The 7,528-nt window shown below is 38.2% G+C and overlaps 1 long non-coding RNA gene across 1 annotated transcript; it reads right to left on the bottom strand.

Annotated features, from left to right (window-relative positions):
- Nucleotides 1-443: 443 nt before the first annotated feature.
- Nucleotides 444-7,315, bottom strand: LOC112666957 (uncharacterized). The gene is made up of 3 exons (XR_003140993.3): nucleotides 7,219-7,315; nucleotides 2,240-2,288; nucleotides 444-669 (listed from the first exon to the last, which is right to left on the bottom strand). It is a non-coding gene; the product is annotated as an uncharacterized LOC112666957 (long non-coding RNA).
- Between the last annotated feature and the right edge of the window lie 213 nt (nucleotides 7,316-7,528).

Here is a 7,528-nt window from a genome sequence, read left to right as displayed (position 1 = left end):
GGTATGACAAATGACCATCTAATGAAAGCTGGACATTTTGAGTAGCATAATATAAGACTGAATCTTATTTAAACCCTCCGTTTTAGCTGTTTTCCTTTGACACTAGTCTAGTGGCAAAGAGTGCTGCTTTGTTACTGTCAGGTAGGGGTAGGAGATTTTTCTGGTTTCCATTGACACCCAAGGCGGAAGAGGGGCTCTTGTATTGCTAGGTGGAACTGGGAGTTCCTACTGGGTTTCAGTTAATACCATTCTGGATGGGAGGGTTGGGTGTGGCTCATTACTGTTCTCCCATGCAGTCTCTGCTGACACCACATTACCACCGGACCTTGTTACTGATGAGTGGTGATAAAAGTCCTGCCTTCCCACTAGCTATCCTCTGACACCACCCCAATGGGGAGTGAGAGGAATGGTTTTATTTTTTATTTTTTAATTTTTATTTATTTATGATAGTCACAGAGAGAGAGAGAGAGAGGCAGAGACTCAGGCAGAGGGAGAAGCAGGCTCCATGCACCGGGAGCCCGACGTGGGACTCGATCCCGGGTCTCCAGGATCGCGCCCTGGGCCAAAGGCAGGCGCCAAACCGCTGCGCCACCCAGGGATCCCGAATGGTTTTATTTTACTGCTGGGTGGGAGTTGAAGTCCAGGCTCCTCACACAGTCTCTGCTGACCCTGCAGGAAGGAGGAGATGAACCTCATTACCACCTGGCTGGGATGAAAGTCCTTGCTTTTTAGCTGGCCTTCTCTGACACAATACCACCATGGGAGGAGGGGAGGTTTGGGCAGTCTCCTTATACCCTGTGGAAGATGAAAGTCTCTGGTCCCCAGTGGCCTTTAATAGCATGGGTGGGGTTGGGACATAGCTTTTTATGTGGTGTTTGGCTGGAGTAGAGCATTTAATGCCTAAAATTTTTTTGTCTTTGTAGTCCTTTGGCTAGAGAGAGTCAGCTTTTGTTGGAGTTATTTTTTGTCTGTGTCTGTTATCATTTCCAGGTTTCTAGCTTCTCCAGCACCTGGGGATATATGAGACACAAGAAAAAGCCAGAGAACTCACCACTGTATTGTTCCTTGCAAATCCTGAGGTCTCAAGCTGGTCTGCTTTCTCTCCACCTTTGAGAGTTTCCTTATGTTTGTTTTTTATATGATGATCATTGGGGTTTAGTCATACTTAGTGTGAGGAATAGGGAAAAAATACTCTTGCTTCAACTCCTTGGAAGTTTCTGTTTGTATACTTTTATGTCTTTTTCCCACAGCTAGACTGTAAGACCAGACTGTAAGTTTGTGAATATCATAACTTGGATATCATTTTTTAATTTCCACCTCCAATCTCTGGCCTAAACTTCCTTGCAATGATTCCACCATTCTTATGAACTCTCTGGTTTAGCCCCTCTTGTACGTGCTTAAGCAATAGCTTCTCAGTTCCACCCCACTTGCCCACCTCTGGTTTTGTTGTTGCTTAATCCCTTGGCCTATTGCCACTCCCCTCCTTTGGCAGAGCAACCAGCTCCTCCACCATAAGACAACATAAATCCCCTAACAACAGTTCACACCACACCAACCACATTTCCCTTTTTTAACGAAGTTACTCAATTGGTAAATCCAGGAATGCCTGATGAACCTCAGTGCCAACAAGTTATTTGGCAGACTTCCTGCTGCTTAGTATGTATTTTGGCATTTGAGGCTTAAATCTTGACAAAATAAATTTAATTGCATTGGATTGGATTGAGTAGAGCCTATGGGATAGCTTAAAGGTGAATGAAGACTGACTGGTTCGACACTGGTCTCTAATAGTAGTTGATTAATGGGCTAATCTTACCCTCAAAGAAGGTCTTTAAGGGTAAGTTAAAATGCATCATATTGAACTATTTCCTAGTCAGTGATTTGTCAGTTACTTGAATGAGGACACTAAAGCTGTGCCTTATTGGAGTGACAATTGGCACAGTTGGGAATGATAGCTAATGAGTTAAGTAACAGAAACAGATTTCAAAAAACATCTTGACAGCCTGAAATAACTAGTTAAAACTAAGAGGATAAACTGTAATTGGAATAAATAAATGTAAAATCTGGTTTTAGAGGCATAAGAACTAACCTCTCAAAACATCAAATGTAGTAATAGCTAATGTTTATGAGTTTGTAGTAAACATGACCCATTCATATTTCATAAATTTTTATGAAATTCATATTTCACTGAAAATTCATAAACATCATTGGAAAGTTACTGAACAAATGTTTCAATACTCACAAACTATTTTTCCTCTTTGACACAGTAACTCCATTCCTAGGACTTTATCCTGCAAAAAATAGTTTATGAGTATGAATTTCATAAAAATATCTAAAAAGAGGAAAATGTTAAATACAAAAAGACTTATGACAGCACTATTTATAATAGGAAAAACCAGGAGATGAAGGTTCAACAACAATGATAATATTTAGTAATTTGATATGTATGTCAACCACATTGTGCAGCTTTTAAAAAGGAAGTTTTAAAAGGAAGGGGTGTTATTCTAAAGACAATATAGCAACAGGAAAAGATCTTACAGTACACGATAAAAACATAAGATTAATTATTTCCTATTCTGTGTGTTCAGTTGCAAAGTTAGATGTGCTTATGTATATTTTGAATGAGAATTATAAACAAGAATTGCACAAAAACAGAAAAATGAAAGCAATCTGTGTTAGGCTATTCAGTAAAGTATCTGATCAATATTTTTAATATGAAGAACAAAAGACTGATAACGAGGTATAATAGAAAAGGTATTGATATCTGATAGAGCTTACTTCTTGTAGTATTTGCCTCAGACAAACTACAAAACTATCTGAGCCTTAAGTTTCTTATGTTTAAAATGAGAATACTGGGTGCCTGGGCAGCTCAGTCAGTTAAGTGTCTGCCTTTGGCTCAAGTTGTGTGCCCAGGGTCCCGGGATCAAGCCCCATATTAGCTCCCTGCTCAATCAGAAGTCTGCTTCTTCCTCTCTCTCTGCCTCTCACTCACCTCGTGCTTTATCACTTGCTCATGCTCTCTTTCTCTCAAAAATAAATAAATAAATAAATAAATAAATAAATAGGCAATCACACCAAAGGCTCTGACTGATCTCCAAACATAAGAGACCCTCCATTGCTTGAACATCATAAGCTGTAGGCACCTAGAGTGAGAGCCGACCTGGACTAGACCAAGGCCTCCCTATCATAGGGCCTTCAGGGGCTGACTTCAAGTTTGCTCATGAAGTTCTTTTTTTTTTTTTTTTTTTTGCTCATGAAGTTCTTACTTACTGTTGTACCTTGTTTGTTGTGTGACTTTGTAGTGTACTTTCTTTTGTGTGACATGTATGAAGCCAAGTTAAATGCCTAGTGAAATGTCATTGAGCTTGAAATGACAATCCTGAACCTGCTTAACAGTTAAGCTAAACTTACTTTATGAGTGAATAAAGCTGATGTTGTAAAGTCACAACTTGTGTAGGCACCTTTCTAGTGTGCTCGTGACAAATAATGAAAATGGGGGATACCGGTGCAGAAGTAGGCAAACAAATGAAATGAAATAGTCAAAACAAACTTACATGTATATAGAGATTTAATATATACTAAGAGGAGTATTTCAAATTAGTCAAGAAGAGATGGGTTATTTAATAAGTGGTGTTGGGAAAACTTGTTATACATTGGAAAGAAATAGTTCAACTCTCCATACAATATATAAGAAACAAATTCCAGGGATGCCTGGGTGGCTAAGCAGTTGAGCCTCTCTGCCTTTGGCTCAGGGTGTGATCCCAGAGTCCTGGGATGGAGTCCCCCACCGGGATCCCTACAGGGAGCCTGCTTCTCCCTCTGCCTATGTCTCTGCCTCTCTGTGTCTCTCATAAATAAATAAATACAATCTTTAAGAAGAAAAAGAAAAAATATAGACAGCTTAAATATAGAAATGTATGAAATAAAACTCTGTAAGTACTTGAAAAAATATAGAATATTTTTATTCCTTTAGGGTACAGAAGGCCTTACTAACAAAAACATAAAATCATAGTAATAAAGGAAAACAGTCAGACACAATAAATCCATTTAAAAGGCAATAGAGCAGAAGAAAATGTTCGTTTAATAGACTGAAGATTATTATCCAGCCTCATATGATAAGAACACCTCAACATAAAGATGCCTCTTTAATTTGTCCCACATGGATCCTCAAAGCAAACCAACTGCTTCATTTTGAGCAAAGCTGAAAATAAAAATAAAAATAAAAATAAAAATAAAAAAGATCTGTTCCAATAGTGAAGGAAAATATTGGTGGAGCAGCTAGCTAGCACCTTCAGGCAAATTAGAAAAAGCTATTTCTTCTAATGAGCCACAGTTGGCATTCAGCTTGATGAGCAGAGGCAGGGCTGTATTTCAACTTCCAGTAGCACCCCAACCACACAATCATTCTCAGAGTTCCTGAATGTTGCATTTCCCAACAAATTGTTCAGTTTGCCCTCAGTCATATTGTGATATAATAAGAATATAGATGTTTGATCTTCTTCCTGGCTTCTGGCCAGGGATCCTAAACCCCTTGTAATTTCCTAAGTGATAAGAAAGATAAGAAGATATCTTTCATTATAACATTTGATTTTTGTTCCCAGTTCCTGAAATAGCACAGGAATGAGAAAGCTGAAAGGAGTATTTTTGTTATTCATAACAAACTCCTTTCAACCGCACCTGAGTTTATGGTAATGAGGTGACTTTTGGAAAACCTCTAAGGATGAGGTGATGGTTGCCAGGGAACCAATCATGATTCCCTAGATTAGAAGGTTGGAACTTTTTGTCCAACCCTCTACATATCCTCTCTGTTCTCCTTCACACCTCAACTCCTGGGATCAGAGAGGGGCTGGAGATTGATTTCAATCACCAATAGCCAATGTTCTAATCAACCATGCCTATATAAGAAAGTCTCCTTAAAAACCCTAACCAAAGGAGTTTGGAGAGCTTCCAAATTGGTGAATACATTGAGCTGCTGGGAGGATGGCACATCCCGAGAGGACATGGAATCTCCACATCCCTCCCCCCCATACCTTGCTCCATGCATTTCTGTCATCTGGCTGCTCCTGGGTTGTATCCTTTTATAATTAACCAGTAATCTAGCAAGTAATTCATTTTCCAAAGTTGTATGAGCTGTACTAGCAAATTATTGAACACAATTTGCAGTTAGTATCTGAAGTGGAAGCAGTCTAATGGACTGAGCCCTTAACCTGTGGGGTCTACGCTAATTCCAGGTAGCATCAGAACTGGGTTGTAGGACACCAAGATATCCAGAGAGTACTGGAGAATTGGTTGGTGTGGGAAAAACTCCCATACATTTGGTGTGAGAAGTATTCCATGGGAAGAGGAAACAGGGTTTTCCTTTATTTGAAGTGTGAGCAGAGACAAAAAAAATCCTTTTCTTTTAGTCTTCCTGAGGATTTTCAAGGGTAGTATTTCTTTGCTTTTAATTAGTTTTTTGTTTTACTCTATGTTGTGATCTATCTGTGGGATGCAGCTAAAATAGTGCTTAAAGGGAAATGAATAACATAAAACAATATAGAAGATATAGAAAATAATAGAAAAAAAAGGTCTCAAATCAATGACCTCAGCCTACACCTTAGAAAACTAGAAAAAGTTGAACAAATTAAACCCAAAGCAAGCAAAAGAAAGAAAATAAGATAAAAGCATAGATCAATGCACTAGAAAGCAAAAAAATATATAGAGAAAAATTGACAAGCTAGTTCTTTGAGAAGAGAAAGATTAATACAACTCTGGCCAGATTCATTGAGAAAAAAAAAAACACAAGTTAAAAGAAAGAAGACACAATATCAAAAAAGAGAGGGAGCATCACTACAGACCTCACAGATAATGAGGGACTATTATGAACAATTTTATGAGTAAGTTAAACAACTTAAATAATAACAAATTATCTGAAAGATACAAAGATCACCTACAAAGAAACAGATAAACTGAACAGCTACATAGCTATTAAAAGAATTGAAACTGCACTTAGCCCCCACCCCATAATGAAAACTCTAGATCCAGATGGCTTCAATTCCACTAGATATTTAAAGAAAAAAAATTCTTAACAAACTTCTTCATAAAATTGAAGAGGAAGGAATACTTCCTAACCCATTCTATGAGATTAGCATTACCCTGATACCAAAATCATACAAAGAAAATCTAAGAAAACTACACATAAATATTTTCTCATGAATGTAAATAAAATCAATCTAGCCCCATGCATAAATTGACACTTTACTCTTCTACAAATACAAGCAATCCAGCATTGTTGAGTGTCCTTCCAGTTGTGTTAAATCCTGCCTCTTTCACTTGAAGGCATCCTTCTTAAGGACACATATCAATATTTCCCTCCTTACAACTCCTTCCTCAGTCCTCAGCACTTGCTGACCTATCACTACAAGGATAAAACATAAAATAATTTCATGAATTATTTTAGGGAAAAAATAAGAGGAGAAAAAGAATTTTGTATGGGAGAAGAGGGAGTAAATCCTTGTGTTTTTTTTTTCCTTGTGGTTTTGTACAGATAGAGCCAAGGGAAAATTATAGATGTGAAAAGAAAGAATGTGTAAAATGGTGTCCTTGGTATCTCACATATAAAATGATTTCACTCTTTTTTTTGAAAATTACAAATATATCAGTGCTTGGTGCTAAATCTTTATTGAATGTGTAATATACACTGGTTCCTCATCCCTGAGGTTGGAGATGATAACTTCCTCTTTTCATTTGATTATATTTGGTGAAACAATTCAAAGGCTGAGATTTAAACACATTCTATTTCAGGTGCATGACCTTACAACTGGGCTTATCACAAGGTGAATTACACTTGAAGGTGCCAGAACTTTTCAGTTAGAAGTTTAACAGAACTTTTCTTATAACCCTGACTTTGGCCATATAGCTCTGGTCCTTAACATCAAAGCAGACAAAAGCCAGAGGAAGTGACTCATTTCTGCTTGAAGTAAGTTGAAGCCTTCTAATGAGGAAAGGCAAGATGCACATCTTCTAGCTCTGGTGTGTAAAGTCCATATAATTTAGGACTTAGGATCTATCTGGATTTGAAATCCATAATCAAGCATTGGAGCTGGAGTGATTGGGAACAACACTGGTGGCATCATGGGCCATGGAATGTCACAAGAAAGTGAAACCCCATAAAGATTAAATATCAAAACTCTCCCCTTCACTTTCCTGGGGGATGTGGATTATGGCCATAGACTGACATACCTGGGATGGAATTGGAGAAAATATTATTAAGTAGGTGTTTCAAAATATTTGTGAGAGCTAGCTTCTTTGAATAAGAACCCATCCTGTTTCCATGGTGACTCACTAAGCATCAATTCTAAGAATCCATGGGTCAGAAGAGTCCTTGTCTTCTCTATCACCTGGGACTCCAGGGAAGCCCAGCATATGAACCTTTTCATATTCCTTTTTTTTTTCCTGCCAATAGTCTAGGTGTTTCTAGAGGGCAGGAGTCAAAATCATGCCTAATGGGGTCAGTCCCGGTGGCCCACCAGTTTAGTGACGCCTTCGGCCC

This window comes from Canis lupus, chromosome 20 (assembly GCF_003254725.2).
Source record: "Canis lupus dingo isolate Sandy chromosome 20, ASM325472v2, whole genome shotgun sequence".
Classification (NCBI taxonomy): Eukaryota; Metazoa; Chordata; class Mammalia; order Carnivora; family Canidae; genus Canis; species Canis lupus.
This window is presented reverse-complemented; position numbering and strand designations above follow the sequence as displayed.